Below are 18,933 nucleotides of genomic sequence, written 5' to 3' on the forward strand. Positions count from 1 at the left end.
CTGTTTCAGCTATTCTAGCTTCTCTGCTGTTCCATATAAGTTTTAGAATAATCTTTACTACATCTATAAAAATTGGCTGGGATCTTAATAGGAATTGCAGAGACTAACATTTTTACTGTGGTGAGGCTTCCAATCCATGAACACATATGTCACTTTGTTTACCTAGATCTTCTTTGATTTCTTTCATCAGCTTTTTTTTTTTTTTCTCAGCATATAAATCTTGTATGTGTTTTTTTTAATTTACACCTAATTATTTCACTTCTGAGTGATTGTAAATGGCATAGCATTTTTAATTATGGTGTACCCATATTCCCTGCTAGTATATAGAAATACAAAAGATTTTTGTATGTTTATCTTGTACCCTGTGACTTTCCTGAAATCACTCATTAGCTCCAGGAGGTTTTTCTTTTTTTCCCTTTGATAGATTCTTTGGGGTTTTTCATGTAGACAATGAAGTTATCTGCAAATGGGGACAATTTATTTCTTCCTGTCCAACCTGCCCTTTTCTTGTCTTGTCTTACTGAATTGGCTAAAATTTACAGCATTATTTGAATATAAGTGGTGAGAGCTGACGTCCTTGCCTTATTCTGTTTTAGGAGCAGTCATTCAGTCTTTAACCATTAAGATAATATTAGCTTAGGTTTTTGCAGATGTTCTTTATCAAGTTGAGCAAAATCCCTTCTATTTCTATGTTTCTGAGCATTATACCATGAGTGACTGTTGAACTTTATCAAATGCTTTTCCTGCATTAGTGGACATACTGCATGATTTTTCTTTAGACCATTAGCATGGTAGATTATGTTAATTGATTTTTTATTTTTGAAAGAAACATCCTTTTATTTTACATATTTTTGTTAAGATATTTAAAATCCATGTGTTAAAGTTCAGGTATATTTAACAGGTGACAACTCATTGATAAACTGATGCAAAGTAACATGTCACTGATATTTGCTGTAACCCAAGAACAAGCTCATTTGTATGAAGTAAGCAAACATCATTCAGGAAATGCCTTTGGGAAATTATTCAAAATGAAACTTTAATACATAGGAAGGTGGTGAAGGTGAAAGTTACTCAGTCGTGTCCGACTCTTTGCAACCCCACAGACTATACAGTCCATGGAATTCTCCAGGCTGGAATATTAGAGTGGGTAGCCTTTCCCTTTTCCAGGGGATCTTCCCAACCCAGGGATCGAACCCAGGTCTCCTGCATTGCAGGTGGATTCTTTATCCACTGATAAAGAATTCTTTATCCTTTATCCTGCTGAGCCACAAGGGACACCCTTAATACCTAGGAAGCCATTAGATAATCATTAACACATATCAGATATACTGAACGCTAGCAAAGTGGATTCAGTTACTGTTTGCAACTTAAATTCTAAACACAGAGGTATAGCAGGGAGTTAATTGATTTATAAATGCTGAACCAACTTTGCATTCCTGGAATAAACCCTACTTGGTCATGATGCATAACTGCTTTTCATATATCACTGAACTTTATTTGTTAAAGTTTCACTAAAGATTTTCACATCTACATTGATTAGGAATGTTGGGCCCTAGTCTTGTGTGTGTGTGTGTGTTATATTTTCTTTGTCTGGTTTTGATATCAGGGTCATTCTAGCTTCAAAAAATGAATTGAAAGTGTTCCTTCCTCTGCTACTTACTGGAAGACACTGTGTAGAATTGGTGTTAATTTTTAAAGCATCTGGTAAAATTGTCCAGTGAAACTATCTGATCTGTGGTTTTCTTTGTAAGATATTTAAAATTTAAAAATTCAAATTCCGCAATAATTATAGTGCTACTCAAATTATGTTTCATATTGGGTAAATTGTAGTAGTTTTCATTTTTTGAGAAATTGGTTCATCTCGTTTAGGTTGTCAAAGTCCTGTGCATAGAGCTATTCATAGTATTCCTTTACCCTCCAGTTGTGTATCTGCAGGGTCTATAGTGATGTCACATTTCATTTTCAATGTTGGTAATTTCTCTCTTTTCCTTTCTTTTTTGCCTGTTAGTCTTGCTAAAATTTTGCCAATGTTGATATTTTAAAGGTACAACTCTCCAGTTTCACTGATTTATCTCCATTCATTTTCTGTTTTCAATTTTATTGATTTCTGCTCTTATCTCTATTATTTCCTTCATCCTGCTTGATTTGAGCTTATTTGGCTTTTCCTTTTCTAGCTTGTCAATATGGGAATGTAAATCATTGATTTGAGGCTTTTCTCTTTGCTGACTATGCATCTAGTACTATAAATTTCCCTCTCAGCACCACTTAGGTATGTCACACACATTTTGACATGTGATACTTTAATTTTATTTTTTTATTAAGTCTGGCTGCGCAGCATGTGGGATCTTAATTCCCTGACCAGGGATCAAACCTGTGCCCCCTGCATTGGATGCACAGAGTCTTAACCACTGGACTGCCAGTAAAGTCTCCTGTGATATTTTTATTTTAATTCAGTTCAAAATAGTTTAAAATTTTCAAATTATACTTTATCATTGACTCATGGATTATTAAGATGTGCATTATTTAATTTCCAAGGAGTTGGGAGATTTTTCTGTTTTCTTTCTGTTACTGGTTTCTAGCTTGATTTTACTGCAGTTGGAGAACACATCCTTTTGATTTAAATTCCAATTTTGCTGAGGTCTGATTTATGTCCCAGCATGTGGTGTATTGTGGTGCATGTTCTGTGGACACTTGAAAATAACGAGTTCTATAAATGTTGATTTGATCCTGTTGGTTGATGATGTTGCTGAGTTCTATATCCTTGCTCTGATACTCTGTCTAATTGCTCTGTCCATTATTGAGAGAGAGGTGTTGAAGTCTCCAGCTGTAATTGTAGTCAGTTCCATTCGTTTTTTCTTCTCCTATTTTACAGCTCCATTGTTTCGTGCATTTATATTCAGAATTGTTATATCTTCTTGGTGGTTGGACTCTTCATCATGATATAATATTCCTTCCCAACTCTAGTAATTTTCTTTGCTCTGAGGTCTACAGTATCTGATTTTTATATAGCTACTCCTACTTTCATTTGATTCATGTTGGTATGATGTATATTTTGTTTATTCTTTTACTTTCAACCTGCTTGTGTGTGTGCATGTGTCCACATCGGCGCTCAGTTGTGTATGACTCTTTGCGACCCTATGGATTGCAGCCTGCCAGGATCCTCTGTCCATGGAATTTTCCAGGCAGGAATACTGGAGCAGGTTTCCATTTCCTACTCCAGAGGATCTTCCTGACCCAGGGATCAAACACACATCTCTTGCATTGGCACTCTTGCATCTTGCACTAGCACCACCTGGGAAACCCCCCCAACCTGTCTGTATCATTATATTTAAAGTGAGTTTCTTATAGATAGCATATAGTCAGGTCATGATTTTCAAACCACTTTGTCAATATCTGTCTTTTAATTGGTGTACTTAAACTGTTGACATTTCATATCATTATTGATGTGCTACGTTTAAGTGTACAATTTTAACTTCTGCTTGCTATTTGTTCTTTCTACATACACTTAAAACCACATCAGAAAGTATTACAATTTTTGTTTTGGTCATCGAATATAATTTAGAAAAGTCGAGAAGGGAAAGAAAGGGCCAATTGCGTTTACCCACATTTTTGCTTACCATATTCTTTTTTCTTTCCTGATATTCAAAGGTTCACTTTTTATTGTTTTGTTTCTGTTTGGAAACCTTCTTTTAGCATTCTTTTAGGGTGGGTCTGCTGGCAACAAATTCTCTGTTTTTCTTCATTGTGAGAATGTCTTGATTTCCCCTTCATTCTTGAAGAATATTTTCCCTGGATATCAGGTTCTGAATTGACAGCTCTTTCTTTTCAGCATCTGAAAACTGTTGTGTCACTTCCTTCTGGCCCCCGTGGCTTCTGATGAGAAAGTCACTGTCATTTGAATTGTTCCCCCCTTACAGAAGAGGTGTCATTTCTCTCTCACTGCTTTCAAGATTTTTTTGCTCTGTTTTTAGTTTCAGAAGTTTAACTGTTTTGTATCTTGGTGTGGATTTTATTGAGTTCATTTTCTTTGGAGTTTTGCTCAGCTTCACAAATCTGTAGATTCATGTTGTTTGCCAAATCTGGGAAGTTTTCAGCCACTGTTTCTTCAAGTTTTTTTTTATTTTTTTCAGTTCCATTTCCTCTCTTGTTCCTTTCCAGTAGTAATGACACAAACATTAGAACTTTTGTTACAGCTTCACAAGTCTCCGAGGCTGTGTTTTTCATTTCTCTTATGTCTATTTTCTCTTGGTTATTCAGATTAGGTAATTCAGAGTATTTCTATTGTCCTATATTCCTGTTCAGTGATTCTCTCCTCTTGTCCCCTCCAGCCCTCAATTAAACACATCCACTGATTTTTTTTTTTAACTTCAGTTTTCATATTTTTCAGTTCTAAAATTTCCCTTAAGTTCTTCTCTATCCTTATTTTTCTTTGCTGATACACTGTATTTTTTTTTTTTTTAATTTGTTTCCAGTGTGTTCATAGTTGTTCCTTGGAGCATTTTTATGATGACTGCTTTAAAATCTTAGCCAGTTAGTTCCAACATCTCTGTCATATTGGTGTTGGCTTCTATTGATTGTCTTTTTTTTCCCATTCAGTTTGAGATCTTCCTCATTCTTGTTATAAGTGAATTTCTACTGATACTTGGGTATTTGGGGTATTATGTTATGAGACGCTGATCTCATTTAAACTTTGTGTTTTAGCTGGCTTCCTCTGACACTCCTCCAGCTGAGAAAGGGGGCTGGCTGGGAAATCAGGCTCCCCATGAGGCGCTCACTGATACTTCCATGACTGAAAGGGGCAGATCTGCCTTGTCACAGCTCCCAGTGCAGTCTCCACCAGCATGGCAGGGACTGGGGTGAGGTCTTGTTAGCACCCAGTGGGGAATGAAAGTCCTGGATCCTACCTGACCTCCTCTGACACCACCCCCATGGGGCCCTTGAGATGCTTTGTTACAGTCTGGTGAAGGGAGAAGGCTAACCTGCCCACTGGATCTTTGCTGGCGTGGGTGGAGCCTCGGTGTTTTCTATGGTGTCTAGTTAGAGCAGAGCAGTTTTTGTTGGTAAGTATCTGTTCTACTGGCGCTTCCCAGGTGGCGCGAGTGGTAAAAGAACCTGCCTGCCAATGCAGGAGACTTAAGAGAGTCAAGTTCGATCCCTGGGTCTGGAAGATCCCCTGGAGGGCGGCATGGGAACCCACTCCAGTATTCTTGCCTGGAAAATCCCATTGACAGAGGAGCCTGGAGGGCTACAGTCCATAAGGTAACAAAGAGTTGGATGCAACTGAAATGACTTAGCACACGTGCACATCTGTTCTGCTAGGCTACCCTTTTCTTGCTTTTTTTTAGCTAAAGAAACCAGGTTTCTGTCAGGGCACTTTTGTTTGTTTTTTGCCTGCCCATTAGCATTTCCTCATTTCTAGCTTCTTCAGCTCCAACTCTGGGCTGTATGAGGCCAAAAGAAACCCCCCATTCACCAGGAACTCATCACTATGCTGTTTCCTGGGTCCCCAGGTCCCAAGAAGCAGGTCCGCATTCTATCTTTTAGAGTTTTCTTATGTTTATTTTACATAAATGACTAGGGTTCTCAGTTGTGCCTAGGAACAAGTACCTCTATTCCACCGACCAAGAAGCAGGAGCCTACCTGAGCCCTCTTAACAAGTGCTCTTAGCTCTCTGGAGTTTTCCAGGACCACCTCTATCTTCTTAACACAGCTAAACAGATCAGATATTCTAAGATGCCCGTTATTTTCCATGGACTCCCAACTTTCTACCTGACCCAGGTGAATGCCTACCTGTCCAGTCAGGGACAAGAACTCTAGGCCTTCAGGAGGCCTTTTCTTTCAAAGCTGTAGGTGGCAACAGGTGACCTGGAGCAGAGCCCCAAAGATGCCGATTTGTTACAACTAGAAATCCAGCCGGGTAATCTGTTTCGGGGGCTCCAGGTCCAACCTTGTGAGGTCTCTTCAGGGGAATGCAGGGATCTGGGCCGTGTTGGTAATCAAAAACGACTTAAGCCAGGGTGTTAAAGTTCATAGCTTTGTCTCATTCCCCACCACGGCTGGCTCCTCCCTCCAGAACTGTGTATTACCTTTTACAAGAGGCTTGCAAGTCTGCACCTGATTTCCTTCCCTACCCAGCTCTGGGAGGCAGCAGGCAGCCACCACCTTTGATGTGCTAAGTACCTGGCTTCCAGAGGTCAGAGACCTACCCAAGACCACTTGGTTCCATACTGACAGAGCCAGGTTCACACCCAGGTCTTGTGACTCTGGTACCAAGGTCATTTTCCAAGCCCCAAATCTTCTCTGTATTTTTCTATCTAAGTCAAAATGGTTCTCAAAGTGTGGTCCACATGCCCGAGGGTTCCCCCAAGATTCTTACAGAGGGTGCTGAGAGATCAAAACCACCTTCTGAGTAACGCTTTAGACATTATTTACCACCTTCACTGGGTTGATGTTTGCACTTCTGGTGCAAAGGCAGGAGTGAGTAAAGCTGCTGGTGCCGTAGCAGGAATCAAGGGAGTGGCACCAAATTGTACCAGGCGTCATCGTATTCCTCATCACCACACGTGGGCAGTAAAAAATGCCAGCTTCATCCTGGAATGTCCGAGATGAAGCGGTAAAGATGACTAACTTTATTAACTCTTGCAAGAACACGGAAAGGGAAGTGTTTGCATAAGCCCTTACATTGTAACAGAAGAATGACGACTCTTGGAGGAGAGGTTCTCCTGTGAGCATTTGCATTGTGAACTGAAACTGCCTATTTTCACCAAATGCCTTTTTTCTTTTTCTTTAACATAAAAGAACAACCGACAGACATATGATGGTTATTCAGACATGGGTATCTGGCAGACATTTTCTCAAAAGCAAACAAAGTGAGCCTATCACTTTGAGGAAAACAATTGGCAGTATGTGTTGCCAATGATAAAATGTGAGCTTCCAAAGTGAAAATTAGAATTGTGGAAGGCTTATGTGTGCCATCATGAACTTGACAGCCCCCTGCTACCAAGAGATATTTCTGATGATGTCAATGGTAAGACAAAAAAATGTTCTTTTTTGATATAGTATAATGAAATGTGCAAATATTTGGAAGGTCTGCATAACTCAAAGAGCCAATATTTTCTAAATGACCAATGCAGGATGTTACCAAACCATGCATGAGTAAAAAAAAAATTAATCAAAGTGTAAGAAAAAATGAACTAGAACGTATAATACGAAAAGTTCATTGAGATTGCTTCAGATTCTTCATTGCAACTGATTTTTAAGATTCTGGGTTGAATTGTGTCCCTCCTAAAGTTCATATTTTGAAGTCTTTACCTCCCAGTATCTCAGAATATAACTGTATCTGGTGACAAGGCCCTTTAAAGAGGGATTAAGTTAAAATGTTAAGTTCCCCTTAGACTGCAAGGAGATCAAACCAGTCAATCCTAAAGGAAACAATCCTGAATATTCATTGGAAGGACTGTTGCTGAAGCTCCAATACTTTGGCCACCTAATGTGAAGAGCTGCTTCACTGGAAAAGACCATGGTCCTGGGAAAGACTGAAGGCAGGAGGAGAAGGGCACGACAAAGGATGAGATGGTTAGGTAGCATCACTGACTCAATCAACATGAATTTGAGCAAACTCCAGATGGGGAGGACAGAGGAGCTTGGCTTGCTACAGTCCATGAAGTTGCAAACAGTTGGACATGATTCAGCAGCTGAACAACACAACAACAAGTTAAAGTGAAGACATTAAATGGGCCCTAATCCAGTCAAGGCGGTATACTGTCACCCTGCTTATTTAACCTATATGCAGAGTACATCATGAGAAACGCTGGGCTGGAGGAGGCACAAGCTGGAATCAAGATTGCCAGGAGAAATGTCAATAACCTCAGATATGCAGATGACACCATCCTTGTGGCAGAAAGTGAAGAGGAACTGAAAAGCCTCTTGATGAAGGTGAAAGAGGAGAGTGAAAAAGTTGGCTTAAAGCTCAACATTCAGAAAAGTAAGATCATGGCATCTGGTCCCATCACTTCATGGCAAATAGATGGGGAGACAGTGGAAACAGTGTCAGACTTTGTTTTTTTGGGCTCTAAGATCACTGCAGATGATGATTGCAGCCATGAAATTAAAAGACTCTTACTCCTTAGAAGGAAAGTTATGACCAACCTAGACAGCATATTAAAAAGCAGAGACATTACTTTGCCAACAAAGGTCCGTCTGGTCAAGGCTATGGTTTTTCCAGTGGTCATGTATGGATGTGAGAGTTGGACTGTGAGGAAAGCTGAGCACCGAAAAATTGATGCTTTTGAACTGGTGTTGGAGAAGACTCTTGAGAGTCCCTTGGACTGCAAGGAGATCCAACCAGTCCATCCTAAAGGAGATCAGTCCTGGGTGTTCTTTGGAAGGACTGATGTTGAAGCTGAAACTCCAATACTTTGGCCACCTGATGCGAAGACCTGACTCATTGGAAAAGACCCTGATGCTGGGAGGGATTGGGGGCAGGAGGAGAAGGGGATGACAGAGGATGAGATGGCTGGATGGTATCACCGATTCAATGGGCATGAGTTTGAGTAAACTCCGGGAGTTGGTGATGGACAGGGAGGCCTGGTGTGCTGCGATTCATGGGGTCGCAAAGAGTCGGACACGACTGAGCGACTGAACTGAACTGACTGAATCCAATCTGATTAGTGTCCTTATAAGAAGGGGGAATTTGGACACAGAGAGAGAGACCAGGGCTATCCAAGCAGAGGAAGGACCCTGTGGGGATATAGCAAGAAGACAGCCATCTGCAAGCCAAGAAGAGAGGCCAGCGTGCCTTGATCTTGGACTTTTAGCTGCCATAAATACGAGAAAACACGTTTCTGTTGTTCAAGTCATTCAGTGTGTGGTATTTGGTTACGGCAGCCCTGTAACTGAGCAAGACCCTGTGGGGCCTTCTTGGGGACAGACACCCCTACCATGTCCCCCCACCCTTACTTGTCAAAAAGCTTTAGTTTCTTAGGCCTTCGCCAAGTTCCAAGGAACAGATTTAATCAGAGAAGTAAGAAAAGGCAGCCACAAAGGAAAATGGTCAAGCAAGACAAAATAACAATAGTTCAGCCATAATACAAAGTCCAAGACCTTTAATTCCTCTTCAAGGGGTCTAGGTGATATCCTGAGCCATACCCTTGGGTTGTTTTGCAGACACTAAAATCATCTTCAAGTAGAAGAAGTTAACTGCAGGTTGACCATCAGTACACAGATCCCAGACCACTTGGAACCAGAAGGATGATGAGGTTACCTCCTGAAAAATCACCCTATTATCTCACCACTGTCTAATCAGAAGAATGTCAACCATGCTGATCTACCCACAACCCTCACCCTTAACAAAGACTTTCAAAACCCTTTGCCAAAAGCCACTGAGGAGTTCAGAGCTTCTGACATGAGCTGCCCGTTCTCCTTTTTTGGCACTATATTGGGTGTCTTGCAATAAATGCTATACTTGCTTGTACACAACCTGGTGTCAGTAGACTGGCTTATTAACTGTGTGTGGATGAGTGGGACCAACTTTGGTTGGATACCAGCCATAACTAACATGATATCACTTGTTGAGTTTGGGTGTAGTATCAAAGGAGAAGATCTACAATTATCTGAACAGCTATCAGAATCCTCCTCCCTTTCCCACAACAAATCTCTGTGAGGCAGGAATTTCTTCATACACAGTAACCAAAACATCCTAGGCAGCATACTGAATGCATAAGCAGATGAAAATCCAGCTGTCTTCAATTAAGTAATTAAAGAGACTCGAAAACATAAAGCAACACTACTCTTCTAGGCTTTTTTTTTTGGAAAATACAGTTATTTTTCATAAAGTATGTTATCATAATGGATTTACTATTGCTATTTTTAAGATAATTAATACATAAGTATCATTACTATCTCCATTTTGACTTCAAATATATGGTAAATATGGGGAAACAATATTCATATAGTCATGACTCTTGGAGATCCTCAGTCATTTTTAAGAATGTATAAAGGTCCTAAGACAGAAAGTTTGAGAACGGCTGATTGAGGTCAGTTTTTCCCCAATTACATCAATCAAACATGACTGTCAAGATGATTACTATCTCTCCTTTAATCAATGTCATTTTTTCTTAATAGCTTGCTTGATTAAAACTTAAACACAGTTATTTTAAAAGGAAAACCAGGGGCACTCACCACAAATAAAAGACAACCACAACAGAAAAATTATAAGAGGATGTTCTGATGTTTAGTGGATTCTATTGCCTGCCCGATACCCTAAGTCCAAAACCTGTTTGCTATCTACCCAGAGTTTAGCCAGTATTCAGGTGGAGTGTGTGTGTGCTCAGTCAAGTCCGACTCTTGTGGCCCTGTGGACTGTAGCCCACCAGACTCCTCAGTCCGTGGGATTCTCCAGGCAAGAATACTGGGTGGGTTACCATTTCCTCCCACAGGGGATCTTCCTGAACCAGGGATTGAACCCACGCCTCCTGCATTGGCAGGTGGGTTCTTTACCACGGAGCCACCTGGGAAGGGAGTGGTGTAAAGATACACTAGTTCCAGAAAGAAGCTTTTGCCTTGAGGTAACCTGGAGGACTTAAAGAGAACTGAAAATAGATGAGTTTTCTCACCAGGTGATGGGCTGTTATTTCATACTACCTAGAAGGAAATGGCAGCCCACTCCAGTGTTCTTGCCTGGGGAATCCCAGGGATGGCGGAACCTGGTGGGCTGCCGTCTATGGGGTCGCACAGAGTCGGACACGACTGAAGCTCCTTAGCAGCAACAGTATCCTCTTAGGTACCATCAAAGGTATACACTCCACACTTAGGGATGCTCAGATTTAATGGCATTGAGGCTAACAGGTAGGGGCAGTGGTTCCTGTCACAAATAGTGCTTCTGCCTCCTTGAAGGCACATAAGGGAGAGGGTTCTACTCTTGTTCCCAAGCCCGAAACACTGACCTCGGCAGCTGAGTCTGAGAGATGAGAAACAGCACATTCCCGCTCGCGCAAGCCCTCAAGATGCTGTGTGTAGCCCTCCTCCAAAACCAAAGCAGCTCACGGTCTGTGGGAGCCTCAGTTCAATCGTGGGCATGCTCCACTCTGAATTTCGCCTCCTCCCAAACCTGTTTTAAACTCCGCTATTCCTTTTCTAGGTGACAGTGGCATCGCCAAGAACGTTTCCAGCAACACTGACTGCAAGAGCTCTCTGGAGACAACCCACACGCTCACCAGAACGAATCAGCAGACTGTGATATCCTTGCATCAGGGAATATTATACAGCCATGTAAAAGCACCAGCGCCAGGAGCCGCAGCCACAAAGACAAATCTGAGAAACACAGTGTCTCCCAGAAGGAGCAAGATTCAGGAGGTCACATGCCACACAATGCCATTTTAAAGAACGAAAGCCAAAGCAAAGCTAAACAACAGGCCCTTAAGCATACATACACAAGATAAAAAATTTTTTTTTAAAAAAAGCATATGAGAATTCTCTGTACTTTCTGTTCAATTTTTCTGTGAACCTAAAACTTCTCTAAAAAATACAGTCTATAGAAAAAAAAGCAAGGAAATGATAAACAGTACAGTCATTTCCTCTGGATGAGGCGGGGGTCAGGGTGGGGACAATTCACACAAGAATATGAAAGTTATTGGTAACATTCTAAGTCCACAATATACATTGCATTACTAAATTGACATATATGCCACATAATTTCCCCTGTATGCAACAAATATAATACTAAAAAAAAAAAAATAAATAAAGGAAAATATGCTCAGCTTCTTACCCAATCATGTTGCTTCTTAAGAACTTATTCTAGGGACTTCCCTGGTGATACAGTGGTTAATAGTCTGCCTGCTAACGTAGGAGACGCAGGTTCAGTCCCCGGTCTGGGAAGATTCCACATGCTTTGGGGCAGCTAAGCCCATATGCCATAACCACTGAAGCCCGTGGGCCCTAGAGTCTGTGCTCTACAACGAGAGAAGCCACTGCATTGAGAAGCCCGCACACTGCAACTAGAGAGAGTAGTCTATGCTCACTGCAACGAGAGAAAACCCGTCTGCGGTAACAAAGACCCAGCACAGCCAAAAAATTAAAAAATAAAAATAAAAAAGAACTTACTCTAACTGAAGTACGCATAAATGCAAAAATATTTCAGCCTTATCAATGCTGATCATGGTGTTTTTCTTTTTAAATCATGGGAATAATCTGGACACAATCTAAATTTCTAATCTAGAAGGTTAGTTACGTAAGTTACTGGGAAGTCGTTGGTCAGAATATTATGCATCAATCAAAAAAAAAATCACATTTCCAAATACTTTTTAATGGCCCAGGAAAATAGCTTAATAACCTGAAGTGAAACATGCAGAATAGGGAACAGAAATAAAACAAGATCTTGATTTTTATGACCTACAACAAGCAATGTATTATGTTTATAACCTAGAAAAGAAATAGTAATGTTTAAAGATATACTATTTCTCATACGTCAACACTGTGGGGCTTAAGGTTTTGGTTCTTCTATGAAACGTCTCTGTTTCCCTGTTTTCTCTAGTAAACATACATGGAGGAAAACATGTTCAGCTTCATACTCAGTCATTTTGCTCCCTGAGAATTTATTCTAGGGACTTCCCTGGCGGTCCAGCAGTTAAAATGCAGCAGATCCTGGTCTGGGATCCCTGTAAGCCTGCACATACGTCAGTTAGGAAGAGGGGCTTGCCCAGACTAATGGGCTTACATACCCTGCAGCTCCCTCACAGCCCCCTCCCCTCAAATGATTATCCCACTGTGTCCTGAGGCTGGAGCTTATTAGTCTGAGAAGCCCCCGTCAGCCTGACCCCACCAAGGGGCAGAGGAGGGAGATCAGGAGGCCTCATAACATCCCCCCCTCTCCTAGCCTTCAGCCTCCCCACTGAAGACCAAAGACCTTCTTGGTGTCCCTCACCCTCTTCAGTCTGACCCTTCCTTCTCTGGGCCCACCCTCTGGACAGGTAACCCTGTCCAGAATTACCTACAGGGAACAGAGGAAGGACCAGGTCCCCAGGTTTTCCTGGCTCTGCCCTGGCCACTGGCCTACCCCACTCCTATATGGGGCCAACACCTGGGACGGCTCAGCTCCAGGTCCTAAAGGCGGGCCTCCACTTTCCCCTCCCTAGAGATGGAAACCAGCCCCAAAGTCCTCCTCCACATGTGCATCTCCCCCCTCGATGAAACCTGTGAAACTGATGAGTGACGGCCTCTGAGCCTCGCTGTTCTGTTTAACAAATGGGGAGGTGGAGGCTCTTGGAGGGAAGACTGGGTATCTGAGGGCACAGAGCGAAAGGTGGCCGAGCTGGGATCTGAACCCAGGCTGCGTGCGTGGCTCTCCATGCTGGTAGATTCTGCTGCCCTCGCACCAGACCCACCACCCCTACCGGCGAGCACTGTGCACTTGTGCGATGACCTCTTCGAGTCAAAAATAAACCGACGCTTAGTTCTGCTGTGCCATCTGCCGCACCAACCCTGCAGCACGGATACTGGCTTGCTGCAGAGAGGGTACGCTCCCACGGCATGGTCAGGACTGAACAGTGAGCTGCCCTGTCTGGGGGCCATGGAAGGAACAGGGCCTTGGGGCAGGGTAGGCAGCAGAGGGGCCAGGGCAGGCACAATCCTCAGCAGATGGTGGGGGGAGAGCTGTGGGCTGTGTATCAGCATTCCATGGTCAATGCTGATCACCACTGAAGCTGGGTGTCCTCGGGCAAGGCCTCTGCCCTCACTGAGTCTCAGTTTCCCCACTACAAGAGGTTGGGTCATTTGATTCTTCTCAGGCTTGACAAGGTCATATTCTATGGCTGCAGGTCTTCCGGATGCTGCATGCCCATTCCTGGTCCTTTGGGGTCGACAGCAGCCAGTAGGGAGGAGAGAGGATTTTTAGAGAGAGGGACCGGCTGGTCCAAGGTCACGCCATTCCTACCAACATCAACAACCATGATAATAATGTGGTAATCTCAGAGATGACACTCGCAGCCCCACAGGGGTCAGACTGAGGTGGCCAAGGGGCACACTGAGAGGGTCTTTGGTCTTCAGCTGAAAGCTGGGAGGGAGGGGATATGGTAAGCCTTCCTGCCTTCCCTCCTCTGACCCTTGGTGGAGTTGGGCTGATGGGAGCTTCTCAGACGAAGATCCAGCCTCAGGGGACAGTGGGATAATCATTTGAGGAGAGGAGGCTGTGAGGCTAATCTAGAGATGGGTACTCGGACAGCGGTAATTTTCCTAGAGTGACGTGGAACGTTCATATCTGAATCCAGGACTGTGTAGCCTCAGATGTTTTGTTCTAATCATCACATATGCCAGGAAGAAAGAACTAAGAGCGGACTGAAAATCTAGTGAGAGAATGGCTACGGAAGGACATTGATTCACTCACTCAATCTTTCAAAGACTCTATTGAAATCAACTGATTTGCCATGTCCTAACCTGGGTGCTGAGGGTACACTAGTGCGGTGCACCAGCTCTGGAATTTGGGGACCTGGGCTCAAACCCAGGTTCCAGCCATGTGCCAGCTGAGTGACACGGGCAGATGAGTCAACCTCTCCTGACCTCTGCTTTGCTGTCTGTCAGACGGAGGACTATGGTGAAAGTGTCAGCTGCTCCGTCGTGTCTGATGCTTTGTGACCCTGTAGGCTGTAGCCCACCAGGCTCCTCTACCCATGGCTACTGGAATGGGTAGTCATTTTCTTCTCCAAAGGTTCTTCTCAACCCAGGGATTGGACCCAGTCTTCCTGCAATGCAGGTGGATCTTTACCGTCTGAGCCACCAGGCTTGTTGGGAGGGTAAGCAGGCACATGTGTCTATGTAAGTGCCTCTATGGGTTGGCTATAAGATGATGGTGAAATCAACGCTGGACACTGGGCCGGGATACGTGGCAGTAATACTATCGTTTTTTTAGCCTGTCTTATCACTTAGGCCAGTTGCTGGTTAAAATAAATAACTGTGAGTTCCAGAGGAGTTTAAATTTGCATTTCCCCCTACTTTTCCTTCCTCTCTCTCGCCTTCCCTCCTCTGCCTTCCTTTTTTTCCCCATCCACCCAAAACCCCAGCCCTCTGCTCCTTGCCAGATTCTGAGCTGGACACAGGGACATAGAGACGACAAGCCTCTGCCCTCACGGAGCTCTCAGGACCCGGGAGGGATTGAGGAGGTAGACCAGGGAACCACAGAGCTCAGTGAGGTGGACAAAGGCCAGCACGGCAGACAGCAGGGGAGTATGAGGTGGGGCACTTGAGCTTGCTCAGCGATACTGCAATTAAGGGAAGGGAGTTAAGAGTCAGAAAAGTCAGGTCACCTGCTTCAGGCCACACTGCAAATAAATGGTTGTCCTGACTCCAAATTTCATATGACTTCCGGCATCCTTCCATGTGGTCACAGTCTGTGAAGAGCCACAAGGAAATAATAATAACAATGACTTCCATTGCGAGCTAGGTCTTGGGGAACTCAGCCCAAGGGAGTCTTCCGTGGCTGACTAGCCACAGAGAATAGAGCCTCTGAAGTTTCAATAGTAAGAACAACTGAAGAGTTGAGAACAACACGAAAGCAATAAATTTCTTCTCAGAATTAAAAGCTAAACAGATAGTAGAAATGTGACAAGACACTTTACTGAAGAATAAGTTGGCATGTAGGGCATTTTACCTTGCTGCAGATTATTTTTTTTAATTTCCTCAGTCATCTCAAGATTAATTTAACCACATAACAATCTCTTTAACCCAGAAATAAATTAGATCCTAATTCTAAAAATCAGATTTTTGTTTTCTTTGTTTTCAGAAAGCACATTTTTCTCATTTCTCTGAGATTCTTTCTTCTCCAAGATCTGGTGCAATCTGAGATGCAGATCTTTTATCTGTTGGGCTTAAAACCTTCTCCCTTCCAGAAGGACACATTCTAAATGCTCCAATGAAAGTTAACCAGAATCCAGGTTTTGATATTCAGAAATTCACTTTATAGAAACCCTGTCAAGACTTAATTCCAGGAACTCAAACTGTCTGGGCACCAACATCACACTGCTGTTCAATTGGTGGGGATCAATGTCACCCCCGAAGTCTACCCAATGAGCTGCAGAAGAGTTTTAAATAGTAGGAAATCCATGCTGGGTGAGGTCATGGTGAAAAGGAAGGGGAAACAGTCACAGTCACTCTGGGAGAGAAGGAAGCTGTTAGGCAGAGAGGCCAAGACCTGATGCAGAGCAGAGCACAAACTCCAATCAGGCCAGGCGGCCGGCAGGATGTGACTCAGACTGCTGCTCCGTTGGCTGAACGGGCAGTCTGGCTTTTCTTGACCCTGGTCAAGCACGTTTAAGGCTCAGAGAGGGCTGAGGTTGATGGGAATGCCTGTGGATCCCGTCTGCCCCTCCACTCTCCTCTATGCCTATTTCCCTCTGGACTAAGCAAGACAGCACAGCGTCTCATTGAGCAGACTCCAGCCAGAGGCAGCCGACATGCAAAGTCACCAGAGTGACTATGCAAATATTTTCTATTCTCCCCTCATCCCCACTCACAGCGCCCAAGCGGAGCTCTGATTCCTAATTAGTTCACAGGACAGGAAGTCAAGTACCGGAGGGAAGAACAGTTAGTGAATTCTGTGAGGAAAGAGGAAAGACACAGCTCCCTGGAGAAGCAGGTGGTGTGGTTTTAGGACCAGGCAAGGCAGAAGCAAGGGGATTCCCATGTAGCTCATTTGTAAAGAAAGCGCCTGCTGATGGAGGAGAGGCAGGAGCAGAGGGTCTGATCCTTGGGTCGGGAAGATCCCCTGGACGAGGAAATGGTAACCCACTCCAGTATTCTTGCCTGGACGGTCCTATGGATAGAGGAGCCTGGCGGCCTACAGTCCATATAGGGTCACAAAGAGTCGGACACAGTTGAGCAACTGGGATCCCCAGGCAGAGGCGAATGGATGCCCACGTACTGCAGCAAGTAAAGATGAGGCAAGAGGCCCAGCCTCAGCAGCTCAGATCTGAGGACCTGCATCGCCGTGGCTGTCACCTGCAAAGTATGCTCCTAATACCACATCCTTTCGCTTTCATGCTCAGTCCCCACGGGCAGCCTCCATGGGCCCAGCTCTGCAGTAGGAAGTAGTTTTGAATTTTTGTATAAAGAAACATTCCCCGTAAAACATGTTTCTATTTTATGTGAGCTTGTATTCAGAAATAGATTTTTCTTTCTTCTTATCAGAAAACAAGAGTTCCGGTTTCTAACCCAGCAATCGGACACAACTGCTCACCATTATGCTTCATTTGAAAAAGAAGAAAATTATCATAGTTACCTGTTCTGCTTTGTCTAAGGACCCCAGCCGGCTGTAGAGGGGGAGTTTTGAGGGCTGGTGCAGAGGGCTGGGTCTGTGAGCGTCCTGGCCCTGCAGCCACAGCCACGGCCCAATTTCCCCACCTGTACAGTGGTGGGGAACGCCAGCCTCTGCCTGGCTTCAGGAAGCAAGGCATGAGGTCTGGGCTGGGCCAGCCGGCTCTCTAGGGCCCTCAGCAAATGGAAGCGAAGGAACATTAGCCTTGTTTTTGAACAATGTCACCAAGTTGCATAAGGAGCGTAGCTGCGTTTATCGTGGGGCCTGTTTCTGGCTTTCTGGAGCAATCCTTTGCAGCGTTCCTACAGCCTGAGAGGGAACACCCTTCCCACGGCCTCAGTGTCGGCTGGTGACTCAGACCATTGGCAAGAGGTGTGGCTGGGAAACCACGCAGGCATCAGTATGGAATTGGGCAGATTTGCCCCCAGTGGCGCTGCTCTGGAAAGGAAAGGGGAAGGCGGCCCTGCCCTCTCCTGCAAGGTGAGCGGGGCACCAGGGGGCAGCTTCCATCAGAGCCCCCTCCCTGCCCACGTGGCTGACCGCCGAGCCTAGAGCACACGGTGGCACAGGCTCCAGGGCTGGCGGGGGTGGGGGTGGGGTGCGAACCCCACCTGGGGGTTCTCTCCCTCCGGAATGGGTCCAAAGTACCCCCCGACCCGACCTGACACTCATATCGGGAACGCAACATGGAATACGCATGGCCAGTGCGCTGGGTGCTCTACCAAGCCTTGGCCCACCCTCGGGAAGGTGGATTCTTACCCCCATTTTACAAATGAGGAAGCTGAGGCTGAAAGCCCGTCACACTGCCACCCGAGGCAGAGCTGGGATTCCAACAGAATGGGGCCAGTACGCTGAAAACTTCCCAAGACCCCCAAACGGGTGTCTGTGGGAGCGGGAGAAATGTCCCGGAAATGCAACTGCTGGGGCCACGCAGCTCCGGGTGAAGGCGCTCGTGTGGGGCAGATACCGTTTTCTTAAGGACTTTCTCTGTGTTGTCTCATTTATGTTTTACGTTCTCTGCAGCGGGAGTTGGTATTTCTACCTCACAGGTGAGGAGGCAGATGTTAAGCTGCTTCCCAAGGCCATCCAGACACCGCCCTGACCGTCCCCTCCGAGACCTTTGGCCTCCAGCTCCACATCTGTGCAATGGGGACTTGAAATCACAGCCTCTGAGAAGGTCAGGGTTAACCGAGGGAACGGAAGGGAAATGCTTTAGCAACTGCAAAACGCCGCCCGAATACTAAGGAGTATTATTATTTACTAAAATAGCTTAGTGGGGCGAGCACAAGCAAGGCTGAGAATGACAAGGTTCTGGATTCAAGCCTAGATTTGGCAGAATGCTTAAGTGGCTTTCCTCCTAGAACTGGAAGCCCCTGAGAGCAGGGATCTTCTCTGGTTTGCCTCAGCCTCCCCAGGTCCCAGCTCTAGCTATGGTACAGAAAGAAAGAGCCCTTAAAAAATCTTGGCTGGACTAGTCAGGATTAATTCAGGACAGCGGGAGAGGGTGGAAGGGAAGAAAAATAGACTCAAGGACTAGAGGTGGCCTCGGGGTAATCAGAAAATTGATCTTCCAGGTGGGGTCACTTTTGAGAATAAAAAGGGCATTTTTAGTAGTCACGATAAGCCAGGACTAT

The 18,933-nt window shown here is 44.5% G+C and overlaps 1 protein-coding gene across 2 annotated transcripts in view; it reads right to left on the bottom strand.

The window, feature by feature from the left end:
• Positions 1–18,933, bottom strand: part of ATP2B2 (ATPase plasma membrane Ca2+ transporting 2) — a 365,210-nt gene that overhangs the window by 203,384 nt on the left and 142,893 nt on the right. Inside the window, exon 1 of one of the 2 annotated variants that reach the window (XM_065933890.1) lies at positions 11,765–11,898. The exons of the other annotated variant lie outside the window; for it this stretch is intronic. The gene's annotated coding sequence lies outside the window, so the exon portion shown is untranslated. Of the gene's footprint in view, positions 1–11,764; positions 11,899–18,933 lie in introns of those variants that run through there. 2 annotated transcript variants of the gene reach the window in all.

The sequence above is a fragment of the Muntiacus reevesi genome, chromosome 4 (genome assembly GCF_963930625.1).
Source record: "Muntiacus reevesi chromosome 4, mMunRee1.1, whole genome shotgun sequence".
NCBI classification, from domain to species: Eukaryota; Metazoa; Chordata; class Mammalia; order Artiodactyla; family Cervidae; genus Muntiacus; species Muntiacus reevesi.